At 41.3% G+C, this 17,675-nt stretch overlaps 1 protein-coding gene across 1 annotated transcript in view; it reads right to left on the bottom strand.

Annotated features, from left to right (window-relative positions):
* JARID2 (jumonji and AT-rich interaction domain containing 2) overlaps window positions 1–17,675 on the bottom strand; it is a 213,024-nt gene that overhangs the window by 61,127 nt on the left and 134,222 nt on the right. The window lies entirely within an intron of this gene.

Below are 17,675 nucleotides of genomic sequence, written 5' to 3'. Positions count from 1 at the left end.
CATAATGTCAAAGTGAACACATTAAATAACACTGAAGGGAAGCCCAGGTCTTGTCACTCCATGGCAGCCTCGACTGTTGTGACTTAAGGAAAGCACAGTTACTGTTTGGTAGGGATGAAACACATAATTGGCAAACCTCTTGTTTTTCACAGGTATTAACCTTAAGTATTTGGGTAACGAGAGGTTTGTTACAACAAACACGTCCCCTAATGACAACAGAGAGCCAAAGTAACATTCAGCAGTTTTCTCCCTAAACTATACATAAAATTATCCTTGTCCTCACTATCCAAAACAACAAAAAATACCAGCCATTCCTACTGCTTTTTTTAATCTCCACCATGGCAAAAATACCCTGGTGTTTACAAATTTTTTTATCATGGCGCTTATAATTTGTGAACTGGAACTAAGAGACTATTTAGCACAGATATTTCCTCATATCTATGAACAATTATCTTTCCAGGATGAAGGTCTTGTATAGATATGCCTATATCTCCAAAAAATTACTCAGACTGCTTTGCAAAGCCCCATCTCTTCAAGCAGACTAAGGACTCGCGTGCAGGATGAATGGTATTTTAATTTCAAGCAACTACATTTCTATCACCAAAACCACACATGCAGCCAGAGAAAAACGCTTTGTGTTGGCTCCTGTTCTGCACAAAACATATGCTCTCTCGGCAAAAAACAGACTATAAAGGTTAGCAAGCATCCTGGCTTTCTGCACAGCAATTTTTTCCCATTGATGTGCTTCATCAGCCAGGCTGTTAAAAACATAAACCCACCCACTCTCTGCATCGCTGTACCTGCTCAAATCTCACGTGATCAGTGATAAGCAAGGAGTACCACCACCCACCACGCCACAAAGTAAAGATTAAGCCTGTTTTATGATTCAAAATTAACCCTTTGCAGCAAGAGAATCATCCACGCTGGTTTGCAGCATCCCTATTATCAGTCCCCAGAGCAACGAAACGGGATTAGAGAATGGCTTGCAAGTTTGGCATAGATGTGAAATGAATTAGGGAACGTAAAGTACTTTTGGTTCTGTTTTTGTAAGCATGCTGTCTGCTACCACTCTTTTCTGGGACAAAAAAATCCTTGTGGGGCACAGAGCATCACAAGCATCACAAGCTCTTCATACCCATACGGGCCCTTGATTTCAGCAAGGATAGAGAAAATTCCAGGTATTCCCTCCAGTTACAACCATGAACTTTTGCTGCTTCTCCAAGGGAGGCTGTGGAGACTTGTTGCTATATGGTCAGATGTGCCCGAGATGCTTCTCCCAAAAAGATGGCTGTACTTCCATCTGCTCATTTTGACCTCACCAGTGACACAAAACCAGGCCCCCTTATGAAATATCCACCTTTTATTAAAACCACAAACAGTTACAGGGTGTAAATATCACTGATTCAGTTTATGAACACTAGTAAATGAAAGCATTCTTTTATGACTGCAGCATCCTTTAGGTTTCTGCAACAAGTACTGTTCCCTGCCTGGATACGTGTGTGCTCCCCAGGCTGCTACTTCAGTGTCTGAGAGTGCATGCAAAGTGAGCAGTGAGCAAGAAATAAACCATTCTGTAGCTACAGCATACAGGGATGAGAAATCATGATTAGGAAGCAAAAGACATGTTCTTAAGTAGCCCTTGCTTCAGATTTATGTAAACATGACCAGTTTCAAAGGTGGGTCAGCAAAGAAAAAACACATACTTAAAACACTGGCAGCAACTAAAACTGCTTCCTTGTGAAGGCATGTTTGCACCTTAATAAACTTGTATGTCCCCATGAAAACCTCTAGCAGCATAAAACCAATTATTTCAGGTATGGTTTCATATTACACTTAATCCAATCTAGGTGTGAAGCTGCTGCCAAAGAAGGATTGTATCCTCCTTCTTCACTACAGTTACATTAGATGAAGCATATCAAGTCAAACTCACACACCACTTCCGAACAAGGAAGAACAGAAATGATAACAGTGTTAAGAAAGACACTGTGTGATGGTGTCTTTGTAATTTCTAAAATTTACAAAGAAACAGTGTAGCCAGCAGGACCAAGGCAGTGATTGTCCTCCTGTACTCAGCACTGGTGGGGCCACACCTCAAATGCTGTGTTAAGTTTTGGGCCCCTCGCCATGAGAAGGACATTGAGGTGGTGGAGATGGAAATGGAGCTGGTGAAGGGTCAGAAGCACAAGCCCTGTGAGAAGTGAGTGAGAGAGCTGGGGGTGTTTAGCCTGGAAAATGGGAGGCTCAGGGGGAATCCCATCACTCTCCACAACCGCCTGAAAGGAAGGCGTAGCCAGATGGGGGTCAGTCTCTTCTCCCACATAACAAGTGACAGGACCAGAGGTAAAGGTCTCAAGTTGTGCCAGGGGATGTTTAGATTGGGAATTAGGAAAAGTTTCTTTACAGAAAGGGTTGCAAAGCATTGGAGTAGTCTGCCCAGAGAAGTGACTGAGTCACCATCCCTGGAGGCATTTAAAAGGACACATGGATGTGGCACTTAAGGACGCGGGTAGACTTGGCAGTGCTGGGTTAATGGTTGGAGTCAATGATTTTAAAGGTCTTTTCCAACCTAAATGAATCCATGATTGTTTAAATGCCTAACACCACCAACACTTTGCTCTTTGCTTCCTAATGCAAGGATTTCTGCTGGAATGACCTATTTAGAGAGCATTTGGCAACAACAGACAGACTGGCATGAGCAGCAGAAAGAACAAAAAAAAAACCTGTTTCCGTCCTCAAAATAAATTGCTCACTTGGACCTCATTGAAAGGGTACACTCTATGTAAGGCTTATAAATACGCAAACAGAAAAAACTTCGCAAGACGGAAAAGGATGAGCAAAGAACTTAAAATAATCCCACATCTAAACGTCATGCAAACACCCAGCATGCAGCCAGAAATACCAGACTATTTAAAAATAAACAGTAAACCACTTTCTCTCAACAGACGAGATTATTTTACTTCTACTTCTTTTGAGAGACTTGAAACACATACCTATGACACAAAGTTCAAAAAAGCCTCAGCCTGAGGAAGTCTCACCTCCTTGGGTATGGTTCTCTTCTACTGAACAGACTGTTTAGGTCTAAGAAAGTAAATTTCAGCCAGAGACTAAAACACCACAACAAAAATATCCTGATTGCAAAAAGTCAGGCTAGGCTACAAAACATTTCTCTCTTGACATAAAATATACTTTTTGAAGCTTTTTTTAGAGTAGAACTCATTTTTAGTAGAACATTTTAAACAAATTGTATTCTTTGTAATTAAAACACTACAGTTTGTGTTAAATAAAAGTGCTTCAGAATGTCTTTTAAAAAAAACGTATCTTAGCACCCTTCCTTTAGCTTGTAAAAAAGTTCACATATAGGAAAAAAATACTTAATACACAAAGGCAGTCTTTTCTTCACAAAGCAAAGTTCAGGCTAGTAGTAGCAGCCTATGTTAAATTTAGTAAACATTAACATTCTAGATAACAGTGCATGTTGTGCTAGCCACAAATCAAGTATTAAACTATCAGTATGTGAGATTTTTTGTGCATGAGTACAAAAAACTTACTCCTTTCACTTTATTACTCCAAAACTCCTAAGCGAAAACAAAGCAAAAGTATGAGAAAACATACACAAAACCAAATACACACAGATTTGCAATATATTTGCATGCATACTAATCTATTTATAGAAAATTCTGGGTTTGAGAGGCTGTTCTCATGCCTAAGCATCTCAGCTAGGAAGAGATTTGCAAAACAATCTTCTGCAAATGTTCTCTAATCTCCAGCAATCTGCAGGTTTCCACCAAGCTTCCTGCTTAATATGTGCTACCATATGTCCTTGCTTCTTGGTCTCATTACCTTTCACTTACTCCTTGAACTCCACTTTTGCTTTTGTCTTTTCCTGCTTTTCTGTAGCCTGATATAACCTTTTTCTTGATAACAGCAGGACAAGGAGTTAGGTTTCCACACATTTAGGAACCACAGGTGAAGCAGCTGCTTGAGCAGCACAGTTTTGTGACTAATTCCCATTTTCCTTCTCACTGCAATGTGCTTTGCACTTAACAATCAAGGGAAGGCTTTGGCATGGCTAGGCACTCTACCTCACAGATTTTGTCCATGCTAACATCATTATAGCTTCCCCTCTGCTGAATACCTGGGTTATTTCCTTCCTTGCTGTGACATTTTGCTGGCATGGTGAAAAACTTATCTCTGAGGTTTGCTTGGCTTTGTGCCCCTGATTTCAATGAGGTCTGAAGTGCACCATCTTTCAGTCTCAATGGAGGTGATAAACTAAGTATGTAAATTGTGTAACTGCACCATACAACGTGGCACTCAGTCTGGCACACAGCATGTCTGTACAGAAAAATTCACTTGTGTGTGCAGCTTTGTTCACTAAGGTAAACTTGAATGTGACAGGCTGCAGAAATGTTCTGCCCTCATTTAAAAATAAAATAAAAGAGTAATTTTGGCTTTAATAGCCAGGTGTCTGCTGGAAATCAGATGACTATCAAGTGTGTAATTTCCACCTCAAAGTCGACCATGTTACAGGCACTTCTAGGCAAGCCCAAAATGAGCATGCAAAACTTGTTGCTGGAGGTATCATTCTTCACGGGACAAGAAGGAAATCTTGTGCCAGCAGGAAGCATGGCAAAGCTACATTTTAACCTTTCAATCCTCAGAGTAAGTCCAAGACATTCCCTCCCAACAGTGACCTTCTAGAAGACCACCAGTTCATGTGAACAGTGCTCCGAACTTCAACAAGTTTTCTATGAAAATAATGCCAAAATTTATATGAAATTTATTCTTTCTTCCCCAAAGTGTGATGGTTATACATTTGGATAATCAAAAATATGAGGTGGGGAAAAAATTCCCCTCAGAACACAAGATCTTGTTGGCTGTCCTGGGAGCACACCTGAGTGCCTGTGTTGGCTCTGGTGGCACTAGGCAGCATTTCTAACTCACTCACCTCTGCCACCACTGTGTCCCAAGCTACCCTGTCAGGTCAATCAACAGCACCACACCAAAAGCAAGAAAGCCAGAGTGCGAAGGAGTCCTTTGAATTGCATTTCCTCTCCCAAATGCCCCAAAGTTACTGGATAGCATTTTCTGCCCCTATCAGTGGTATCTGTTGCCCATTTGATAACACATGACTCTGTTGCTACTGCCAGCAAGTCTGAAGCAATGGAGACTCAGTCGGGATCTGTGTCCCCACACCGGTTTGTCCCAGGAAATAACTAGAAATGAAGAGACCTGGTTGCTCCCATCCATGCAGATATCAAGTGAAGCTAGTTATTGCAAAGCATGGGGTCACTCTCAGATATGACTCCTTCAAAATAACTCACAAGATAATGTAACCTGAGACACAACCTAGACGTGTACTACCAGGTAAGAGTCTAATTCTTAACCCTGTCATATGATTAAAAGAATCTGGGCTACTTTTCAGTAAATAAAACATTCCAGAAAGGTTGGATGAAACAATTTTCAGAAGCTGTTTTTACTAAGACCTTTATTCACTCAATCTTTTTTACTTTCTGTGGGCCAGTAATTCAAAATTTAACCTAAATGACCAACATGATTTTAAACCAGATTTAAATTTTCAAGTGATCCAATGAAAGCACAATATTAAGTCCATTCAGTCCTTGATTGTGAAGCCTAACAGGGCACGTTTCTTTAAAAAACACTTCTTGCTCTAAAACTTTAGCCACAATGAATGGATGCACATTTTCCTTTGAGATTTTTGTGTGTGTGTGTGTGTGTGTTTTGTTAAATGGGAAACAGTTGGTTTCTGAAAACCTCCTCTTCTGTTAACAACAGAAAGGTGTTTAGGAATGGCATTTAATGAACAATATTTGAGCTAACCCATATGCTTCATGACTAGTTCAAAGTACAGCTAAACACAAACTTTTTTTGCTAAAAACTGCTCCAGTTATCATCAATTCTGGAACTGCCTGTTTTTCCTGGCAATGCTCACTGATTACAAGAAGGTACTTGCAGTCTCCAAACCCTCCTCATGTCATGCAGTTTAGCAGAGACATTTATACCTACTAAGGGAAACAGCTGGCTGTTCAAATAACACAAAAGATAGCACTGGGCAAAATGGGAGTCCTTAAAAGCTGCTGGGCACTGTTACCATCCCCCACCACTTTAACTGTGTTAGGAGGAACTGGACAACTCCAGCCACCATAAATGAGCCCTGTATGTACTCCACATTGCCTATATAAGCAGTCCCAATGACATAGGTATGGAGAGCCTGCCTGCTAGGCTGAGGCCCATACCAGTTTATAGAAGTTGTAGAAAACTAACACAGCGTTCAGGTTTTACCTCGGGATCCAACAAGTGCAGGTGTTTCAGTGGTCTAGATAACCTTGAGAGGGCTAAATCACACTGGCCACTAAATGCCCTGGGTTTTTGCCCTGAAACATCCATAGTGGTCGGGGAATTTTGACACTACTCTTATGTAGCAGTAGGATTTCCCAGACTGAACTTGAGTGCCCTTCATGGACTTCAGAATACAGGGAAGCCAAGTGGAACAAGAAACGATCCAAAAAACCAAAAGCATAATTAGTCAAAGTTGCAGGAGAATGGGTCCCCTCTCATCTTATTGCTGCAACTGGTTTTAACTGCACTTGATGCAAGAGCAGTCCATGCTTATTGCACACAATTTGCATCGCTGCAGCACTGCAGGCAGGGTCACAACCTCTCATCGTGCTTAAACCAAAACTTAACATTGAGTTACCAAGGTGCAACTCCAGCACAACACAATTACAAAAGCACACATCCACCTTCAAATATCTCAACAATAGCATGCTTCAAGCTCAGACTCTAGCAGCTGGATAAAGGCTGATTTAGGTTGAAATACATTAATGACCATCAAATATTCAAACCCTTCCACCTGTACCATGTGCCAGTCACTGCAGCAACTACAGGAGGGCTTATTAGCTGCTGTCCAGAGAGAAGCAGCAGTGGGAGTGTGATCAAATGAGGATATGGTAGCTGAATGAAGCTCCCAAGAAGCAGTTTTCTTACAGCCTTTGTCATCAGATCACACTACAGCAACTGTCCTACAGACTTTACAGACTTCTCCATAAATCCAGGGCCAAAGCCTTATTCCTCTATAAGTGTGAGATCTGGACAAACAGAAAGAAAATGAATCTTTTAAATCTACTTTCTCCAGGGCTGAGATTGGACAAAAAATTTTCCTCTCCATACAGACGTGTGGTGAGCTCTACATGGCAATAGATGGCAGAAGAGATCCTTCTGAATACTGGAGACAGGTGGTGCCACCCTTCCTTTGTCCTGCAACAATTCTTAAAAATTTCCATTCTGGAGTAGCTTCATTTCCAGTCTAAGAACATAAGCACTGGTACTTCAACCTTTGACTGCTCCAAGTTGTACTCCAGCTGTGTCTACACTGTACCATATTGCACATTGCAGAAAGCCCTCAAATTCATCAGTCTACATGGAAATCAATCTAACAACAATGCTGCAGACTAAGAGTCCTACAAATGCTCCTCCTAAAGTTCTGGTTATTGCTGGCGCCCTCAACATCACAGCCAACAGCATTCGGCTAAGCCAGCTCAGATGTACCCACAGAAGCTACAAAGGTGCACAGTATTGCAAAACCAGCCTCATTCAGAAGGAACAGGAATGTATTCCAGAAGTCCATTTTGGAGGGGGCTGTGTCCTGGATACATCTCTTTCCCCGCTGTTCTTTGGGCTATGCATGCTACAGAGATAGCACTCTAGCTTATGATACTTGACTCTTTGGGAGTAAGCTGTGATAGGAGTCACTGCACTGGTGTGAAGCAGTAACAAGCACCAGCTGATGAGCACTGACTTCAGCAGTACCACAAAAGCTACAATAACTTCTGACTCCTCCCCACGCTCCCACCTGTGCACAGCTTACTTCAGCTCCTGCACCCATGTTCTGGAGGCATTCCTCTTCTGCAGCATTCCTCATCTCAGGCTGCTGCCTGGTTCTCTTCATCAGAGTGCTCTGCAAGCTGCCTACCAAGCACAGCTGAGCACAGCTACCTACAAAAGTACTTGGCAAACAGAGACTAGGGTTTCCAGTTCCTGCATCCAGAAATGAGGGCTGCCCCTCTATTCTAACGTGTGATCCAAGATTCCTACTTTTCAGCTTGAGCCAAAACCACCATGCCATATCAGAAAGCAAGAACATCACCAAGGAGTCCAGGTCTGTCATTTTATGCTGTGCTGTTGCACAGAGAAGAGCATCACCACATGCCAGAAAGTTAAAATGCAAAACCACAGCAGCAAAAAAAAAGAATTAAGGAACTCATTTACATTTGCTTGGTTTTTAATAATCATTACCAGATGTCTGAGTGTGTACTATGTCTACAAACTTCTTTTCAAGAAGAAAACCACAAGAACAAAGTTATTTTTTCACATTAAACCCTGTCCCTTGTGCTGGAAGTAAACAAGGTTGAACTCCGTGCTAATAGACACCTTCCTCACTGGAAGGAAGATGCAATTTCCAGTTCACTTGCACGATCTCCACCTACTGGCAAGGAACCTGTCAAGGTCCTGCTGCCGGCACTCACTGAAGGTGGAAGAATGAAACAACTTCTGAAGTCTTCTGATATTCAGGTAAAGCCAGTATGGGAAAGCCTAGGGGCAGAAAATGGTCTCCCCTTCCGAATCACTTCTCTGCAACACCATGCTGCTGTCTGCACAGAATTGCAGGCAACTTTGTTAAATTTGTCATTCTTCATTACCAATGCAGGTTGGGTAAAAAACCAAACGGATTGGTTTATTTTCAAAAGTGTTTTTTGCCCCTACAAAAAAAATTCCCACCCTATGGAAGACAGCCTATAGAATGTCAAAAACCTGTTGATTTTGAGAAAACTTGAGCACCGCTCCCTATTTAATTACAGAGAGGTCAAAATTACTTCCAGCACAACACACTGTGCACTTCAATATTATTCTAGTATTATTTTCAGTGTCCTCAGACATGTGAGGGACATCTGCAAAACCTGTTCACTTCCCAGTTCCCAAGCAGGAGGCATTAAACAAAACCAGCAAGGTTCAGATGACAGAGCTTCCCACTTCCTTGCTCATGAGATGCCTGGGCACTATCCAAACCCCTGGTCTCTGATCAATTCAGAGCTGCTCTTTGTTCCCTACGATAAACCAAATAATACCAAACATAGCAGCAGCTCCCTCCCTAGTAATTTGACCAGCTGCTAAAACTCAAGAGGATGCAAGATCAAAGCCATGCGACTGAAGGAAAATTCTTTTTTCACTTTGAGCAGCCTTTTCTCCGCAATTGTGCTTTAAAAAAAATTGTTTTACAGACCATTTCATTCTTGTTTTCCAATCTCAGAAAAACACACGTACCTCAACTCCAGCAATCGTTCACCTTCGCCCTAAAAGCAACTTGCACTAGCCAGAAAGCCACAGATTACTTCTGGCAGAAATGTCAGAAATAACAGTGTATGGATCATTCTAGCCATCATCTGAATGGCTGAGAAACTTCCTGTTCAATTAGGCCCTGCATTAATCCCTAACATTTGAATAAATTTTTCCATCTACTGGCAGGAAGTGATAAAAATCAGTAGGTTGCGGGCATTTTAACCTCTTGCAGAGGTTGCAGCTTGCAATTTAAACACACCTGAAACCATGTATCTGCACTTCCCACAGGGAAAGCCTTTAGAAGGGTCCTCTACCATCTGGCTATTACTAGGAACTCAACATTTCTCTTGTAAAAACTACAATGTTTAGACACACAGCAAAGAAAAAAAAAAAAAAGAGACACAAGACATCCTGTATCTACTGTACAGACTTTATTCTGATAAGCAGCAAAGTGATCACTTTTGCATAGAACACCCATCAGTCACATTGACTGTCTTGCCAAAAAGGATTACTAAACAGAAACATGCAAGAGAGCTATAAAGGAAGAAAATAAAATAAAAATCAGTATATTCCATTATGTTAATCCTATGCTATTCTTATATAATACTGAATACCATTATGTTAAATCTATGCTATTCTTATATAATTCTGAAGATAAAATACAAACTTTAGCAGATGCTGTCTCTACTTTTTGGTCTCTTTTCCTTCATCATTGTAATTTTTTTGTATTGAGCTTCTCTTGGAAGCAAACCACGACCCTCTCCAGGCTTCCTCCCCAGGAGTCAAACAGCCCATTCTTGCAAGTCAATCAGGCAGACGCAGTCAATTGTCCAAGTAACTCTGTTCATGCCTTCTTTCAAGCCATGCCACATCCTGCTACCAGTCAAACTGGCCTGAAAAGGAAAGGGGCCATTCACCTCAAACCTCTTCTTTACATAGATGCTAAATCCTATGAGAGGGGGCTGGCTGGACTGCCAGAGCATACTGTCTTTCTCTTCCTCCTGAATGCCACAAGAAGTAGTTGGGAACTAATGATATGAATGGAAACTATGGTAACAATTCCTGTGCCACCACAATCTATTACCTTCCCTGCAGACTTTCTTTCTTTACCTGCAGTAGTAAGTATTCAATACTCTCTTGCTTCTTGTCACATGTGTCACATTCCCCTGCCCCTGGAGACTCCAGTAAAAAGATATGGTGCATATCGAGCTCATTTCAGTACCAGGTAATCATAGTAAAAAACCTTCACAGACACACACTAATTGTGCGTACACACCACACATCTGCCTAGGCAGTGAAAAAATACAGTCCCTCTGAGAAGACTTTGTTCACAGAAGAGTGAAATTTATCAGTGCTTTTTCCCTAACATCCTCCCTTAATTTTACTTTTAGGATTCACAGTGGTACGTGAGCAGCAGGACACCTGATATTTGATGATACAACTCAGATAAACTAGGAGCTTGCAGATAGTGGCAGGAGAAAGTCATGTTCCTTCTGGTTCTGTGTCCCATTGTGCATTCTGAACAGGAAGTAATGGCAGGGCACAGTCCCAGCCTGAGGGAGGACAAAGGGAGTGGGACCACACCCTTCTGGAGCAGCAACTGCTGCATTGCCTCACCAGCATCCTACCCCCCTGAATGAGTGGGCTCAGTTTGGTTAAAACTGGTCTGAGAGGCTGCTTGAGAAACAAGGAGTGGTATGTGTTCTTCCCTTCACCTCCAGCCACACGTTCCTGCTTATGTCTGCCCTTGAGCTCCTGAGACCCTAGAATCAGCTGGCTGAGGAAGTCTGTCAAGCTGAAAATTAATTTATAGGTTGGGCTTTTTCCTTTTTCAGGTTGGGGCCCATAAGCACAGAAGTGCTGGTGCTGGCACAAAAGAGGTGGCAAGAACCCACTAGAGGGAAGAACAGGACTCCCTTTTCCACTAGCAGCTCATATTAAGATCACCCTAAGCTGACTAAGAAACTCATTAGCTACTGAACTGTAAAATTTTAACAGAAAACGTGCCTGGCAGCAATGCCAGTGTGGTCCCTTTCACTGTCAACCTTTCTGCAACAAGGAGCCTGGTTTCTACCAAGACAAGCAAGCAAGACAAATTTGGGTGGGCTTTTTACTTGATAACCTTGGGGGTTTTTTAAGAGGGTTTTTTTTTTTTAAGTAATGAAAAGGTCTGATTTCCATCACTTCAGTCCCCATGAGCAGATCACCTACTACTTTTCCCTGTATCATCACAAGCAAAGCCCCAGCTTACAAACATTTAAAATAGAGAGGGTAGCATACCAGATGCTGTCTACACTGAAAGTGACACTGCATAAAAGGGCAGTGAGCACTTTATAGGTGCCCCATGGGCAAAGTCCAGTGGCTGGCACTGTGCTCCTCTGGAAGCGTCCCTGAGGTGTGGTCACTGACTGTGATAAATCACTGGAGTGACAACTAAGCACAGTAAATCTGCCTGAAAACCCCCCAAATCCTGTGATGCTTCCTGGCGCCTTCTCTTCCTCCTCAACTGCATTGAGCCAATATTTGGTCACTGATCTGTTGGCAGTCCTCAGGCAAATAACTTTTCTATCCCTTTTCCAGGCTGAAATCAGACACTGACTAAAAGAGTGCAGGCAGAAGGAATAAAATCCTATGAAAAACAGTATGTGCACACCCACGCCTACTTGAATTAGGTGAGGGCTTGAGGTCAGATTGCCACATGGCCATACAAAAGGTTGTGGCAAGAGTGCTCCCACACAGGAGCAGCAAGAAATTGGCAATTACTTCAGCTGGGACCACCAGTGAACATTTGATGAACCTGACACCCGTTCACGTAGCTGTCAAAGGCTGAGCACCTGCAAGGGAATTGGTGAGAATGCCGTGCAAAACTCCACACCAAGAATAGAAGAAGTGAAACTGGAAAGAAGGCTTGGGCAGCAAGAGAAATCAAGGCAGTAAGGCCAGGAGCAATTAAGAAAGTTAAACATTCTGTTGGCATGTTCAGGAAAAGTGGAAGTCGACCAAAAATAAAATGGAAATCCTGTGAGGACCAGATGACTGAGGAGAGAATGGCAATGCAGCCACAACATGCCTGATTAGAAAACTGCAGAAATCTGACAAAACATGCAATCCTTTTCATACCCAGCAAACCACTGAGCCACAGGTAAGCAAATATGTGGAGGATTTCATAAACCCCTTGAGTATTTTCTTGGTTTAAAATTATATTAAATATGGGCTCAGTAGCTTGGGATACTGTTCAAAATAACAAACAAATGCAACTACAACGGGTTGTGTGAGTGATTGCCCTTAGCACTGAGGAAATCTTACTAGCTTGAAGGTGAGAATTAAGTCAACAAAGTCAACAAATAAAAGAAATGCATCTTTTATCACACCATTACCAAGGGAAGACAATGCCAAAAGGCAGAACTAGAGATGCTTCTCCTGAGGCCTTGCTGGCAACACAAGACTGCCCCAATTTAATTTTTGTTAAATCAGTTCAAATCCATGTGGACTGTTATGGGTTAAGAGTAGGTTAAACCAGTGCCTTGTTGACAGATAAATCAAAAAGACAGCCTGTCCATACAGCCTCTTGTGCCAGTTTAACTTCATTAATTTAAAAGCTGCATCTTAATTTATCTTAACATAAGCCATCTAAAATACTCAGCAAAGCACCGCCACTAAGACTTGAATGATTCTGGATCAGGAAATCCAAAATCCCTTTTAAAGCTACACCAGATTCCAGCCAACCTACCCCAAAACCTGCTATTTTCTGTGGTGGATTCCTACTGCAGACAGAGGGAGATTTTGCCTTTAGAAGAAATTTAAGCTGCAATTCCATGTCCAAATATTCCAATTCTACACTTTGGAAAAGGTAACGACTCCAACCACACATTTTCTATACGGGAAGTATTAAAACCAAACAGAGATATCCCTGATCTAATACAGGGCTTAAAATCTAAGTGAGAATTTTGCCAAACATGCTAATCTATATTTTTGTGCATTCACCTGGGCTCTCTCCCTACCCACAAGGGACTCCTCATAGCCAGGCAGCTTCAAATGTCATCCAGCACTTCCACACATCATTGTTACATAAATCTGCAAGATCAGAAGCTACACTAGAAGTGGGTCACTAACAGTATTTCTCTTCTTAGCCATTGAGTGACCTTAGACAGCGTGACATGACTGATGTGGTTAACAATGCTTTAAGCTACAGAAAATTAAACTATATAGGTAAGTTTTACTTATTCAATGTTTTATACATGCATATACATGCACACACACATGCACATATACATATGCATGTTATCTGCAGTGAAAAGCCATGATTGAGACAAACATCAGAAATATGAATAGCTGATTTTTAGATTACTATAATAAGCTTAGTAGAAGGTATTTCATAATTTAATGAGATAATAAACTGTCATAATTAACTGCATTTTACATACCTTTCCCCTTCCCCAAGGGGAAAGAAAAGCTTTAAAAGCAATCAAAAATCAAAACTAAACACTCATCCAGATTTAGGAACCCATGCTACTACAAGTGGTGATCCAAACACCATAATACCCACAAAACAGGTTCTCAGAAAATTCAGAGTTCCAGACCATTTCAGGTTTTAGCTCTTTAAGGAACATTTTCTAAATCCAAAATAAACCAGTGGAATGCCAACACCCTTAAAGTGCAGATGCAAAGCAAAGCAACTGTTGTAGCTCACACATTTGCTCAGCACTGGAGTGTTAAATTAATGACTACTCAGTTTTACTGAGCAGCTCCTTTAGAAGGATTCAGCAGACAATTATTACATACAATCATTTCCTTGAAGAAAGGAGGTTTTAGGGAGAAAGCCAGAAAGGGGGCGGGGGTGAAGAAGGAAAAGAAGGATAGTGAGCTTTATAATCTTCTACAAGCCAAATGCAGCAGAGATGATTTGTGGTGTCATTGCCACCACAGTGGCCATGAGATTCCCTGGGTCATAGGGAACAAGCAAAAAGTCAAGACAGCTCTTCCTCTACACCCCTCTCTCAGCAAATAAGAGAGGATTCTCTACAAGTATTTCTTGGCAAGTTTTTAATGTTCTGCATTCCACTCAATGGAGGAAAATCATGCTCAAGGATCTGTCTTTGGAACAGCTACAGCTGACCCAGAACATCAACCTCCCCAATCTAGACAGATGCTATGAAAAGTGAGATGCGTCAAAAGTTAGAGTTTATCGTTATTTTAATGAACAATTTGAATTCTACTACAGAACAAAGTGGTACTCTCCCCTCCATTGACTCACATGCTTCTAGACAAAAAATATGAATAAAAACTATGGCATCTCAATGTATAGAATCTCAGAAACAACTGGGGCAGGAACAGATGAAGGACAGACAGGGGAACCTACCAATCTACAAATACTGTACAAGTAGCGGTATAAATAGGAAAACTTAATTAATCAGCCTTATACTACAGCAGGGTTACAGCAGCTACATATGCTGAACCCAAGTTTCCTCGTGCTAAGAGCAAACTGATGCAGAAGCTGTGGAACTTAAGTGAATTTGTTTATGAAGCAGAGGATGTTCACAACCTGCAGAAATGTATCGTTTCTGTGTCAGGTGGTGGGCTGCAGCAGAGACAAGGAATTCTTCAGGAGAAGCAGTGAAGAGTCTACAGCATGTGAAATGCTATCCCAGAGCAGTATTGATGCATTGTAACTGTTAACAAAAGGGACTTCAGAAGGCTAAAGTAATCAGTTGTCCAAAAGAAATACCTATGGCCTTTTACACCATTTCCAAGAAAAGAACAGCAATTCCCTTATTCTTATTCATATTATTTATTATATTTATTTTATTTATATTTCCCGTTGTATAAGAAATATAAATCTGCAAGAAAAAATAAAGCCTGAGGGGGGGAAACCAAATAAATCAAACCCCTTCAAAACCTGATAATCTCACACTGTGAATTCCAGCAATTCTGCCTAACACATGGCACTGAGGAGCTCTGGGATGCCACCACTCATGGGCTGGTTGCTGCAGATGTCAGTAAGCAGTTTGTTTTCATCAATAACACAAGATGCCTGCAGCATCACCAGTTTTACTATGTTCATTGTTTATTAGAAAACACAACTGTCTTATTTTTTATTAGCTGGCATTTCTCAAGGTTCCCTGCCTTTATTTTTCTCTCCCTAGTATAAATGAGCACGTTTGCCAATAATACCAATAATACAGTCTAAGGAGAAAATGAAGCTCCCACTGTGGGATGTTCATTGTGCAAGGCCAGAAAATTTAAAGCAGTGATAAATGCATTAAGTTACATTTCACATATCATTAAGTAATGCTGAATTCTATCCTTAAAACACCCAGCTTGACAATGCAACCCTCCTAACAGAGGGGTGATCCCCCAGCAGACATGGCAAAGCACCGTGCTGCATTATATAACAACATTTTCCAGAGGAATGAGCAGAACACTTTCTGTGATGCACAGGGAGCATACAAGCTGTCACTGTGCACTCAGCAGCCTCTTCTGTGGGGACTGTGCAGCTGAACCAAGTTGCCTGTAGGTGTATTAAAAGGAAGAATAAATGACATTCAAGTAACATCTATGTTTTGAAATGCAGGTAGTGCCCAGCATCACTGCATTGCCTATTTAAAATCCACAGGAACTCAAGGCAACACCCCATCCAGAGGTAAAGGACCCTCACATATGCAGCTCAGATATCACCTCTGCCTTCCTATCGAGCTGGTAGAGCATTGCTCTGCACTGCAACACCCTCTTTCTGCACCAACTAAGCACCATGATTTATATGTGCTGGCATTCATACGGAGGATGGGCAAAAAGAAGAGAAACACAAAACTCCATCTAATCTCATATCTCATCCCGCTTAAGAACTTTCAAGGGCTTGTCAGCTGATGAGGTGTGGTGCTGGCATTGAGTATTGCCAGTGCTCAGACCTTCTTGCTCTGTGTTTCATCCACCCCAGTAACAGAGCAGAAAATCTTCATAAATCCTCCCTGTTATATTCAATCTGGAAAATAACCACTGTGACACAATGCTTTGGAGTTTTTCATTTTTATACTCATCAAAATAATTAAGGAACTGAGACTTACATTAGGGGTTTTTATTCTGGGGTTTTCCATGTCCTTGTTAAAAGGTTCCATGGCTGACATGACTCAGAAATTTAGAGCTCATTATACAGAACCACTGAAATTAGTATTCCGTTCATGGGCTTAATAGGTATTTAAGCAATGTAAGAGACAGGTTTTGTTTTGTTCTTTTCTAATTGATAGAATAAACTGTATTCAAATGCTCAGAAAGTCTCACTTGTCTGCGAAGCAGAGGGAGATGAATGAGCCAAGCACAAACAGTCCTAGGGCCCTTTGTTGCCAATAAGTGGGTTTCCTCCTCTATCTCCAAGCTCTTCGTAATTAAAGATAGCAGCTCACCTAATGCTCAGAAAACGCCATAAACATTTGTTTTCATTAAGGCTCATACTGGGAAACCACGTTGAATAAAACCTAGCAGAAAAACACTTCAGTAGAAAAGGCTGGGATGGTCCAGAGAAACAGCCGAGTAAAGAACAAACAAGGAAGAAAACAAAGCAGGAAAGTTACCAACTAATTCATGTATCCTGGACTGACTAATGATCAGTAAAGAAGTACAGAGAGAGGAACACAAACAAAAAATGGATTTCTCTTTTAAGGACTTAAGGATTCTGTGCTTGTCATACAAAAACCAGCAAACTGTCAAAAAAGGTTACCTCAGAAGAGCAAAATATTTTCCACACTATGTTAAAAAAAATGAATCTGTGCGAGAAAAGCAAAGAGGGATTCTGCTACCCTAATTAGTACCCTTATTAATAAGTTTAGTGGGAGGGGCTGGAGTGTCCAGGAAGGCAAGAGAAGACTTTTTCCTGTATTTTATTTGGAATCAGGAATAACACTGCCCTACATCTTCAGCACCTCCCTTCTTGATCTACTTCCTTGAAGCATCTTGCTAGAATGCTCTCCATAATTTTGTCCTCCCCTCTCTTCCCCAAGAAAGGTACCTAACTCAACAGGATATTCTATTTGAAATGGGAAAAAAATATTCCTGAATGTGTGTGTCCTCAAGCCTCAACTTAAAGAAATTTTTGTCAGTCTGCTTTTTAAGCTGAGAATGTCAAGTTGTAAAAGACATGTTCCCTGAGCAGTGACTTCAGAAGTCTTGAGGAAAAAGAACACCCAGAGGAAAGGATAGGTCAGAACAAGCACATAGTATCAGGGTCTGGAAATCTGCCCAGATACTGAAATACTGTTGCCTGTCCTCATGTCAAACACTACTTCAGACTAAAGGGCCTTTAAAAATCACTATATGAAGATATGGTA

The sequence above is a fragment of the Haemorhous mexicanus genome, chromosome 1 (assembly GCF_027477595.1).
Source record: "Haemorhous mexicanus isolate bHaeMex1 chromosome 1, bHaeMex1.pri, whole genome shotgun sequence".
NCBI classification, from domain to species: domain Eukaryota; kingdom Metazoa; phylum Chordata; class Aves; order Passeriformes; family Fringillidae; genus Haemorhous; species Haemorhous mexicanus.
The sequence above is the reverse complement of the archived record's forward strand: the minus strand, read 5'-3'. Positions and strand labels throughout refer to the sequence as shown.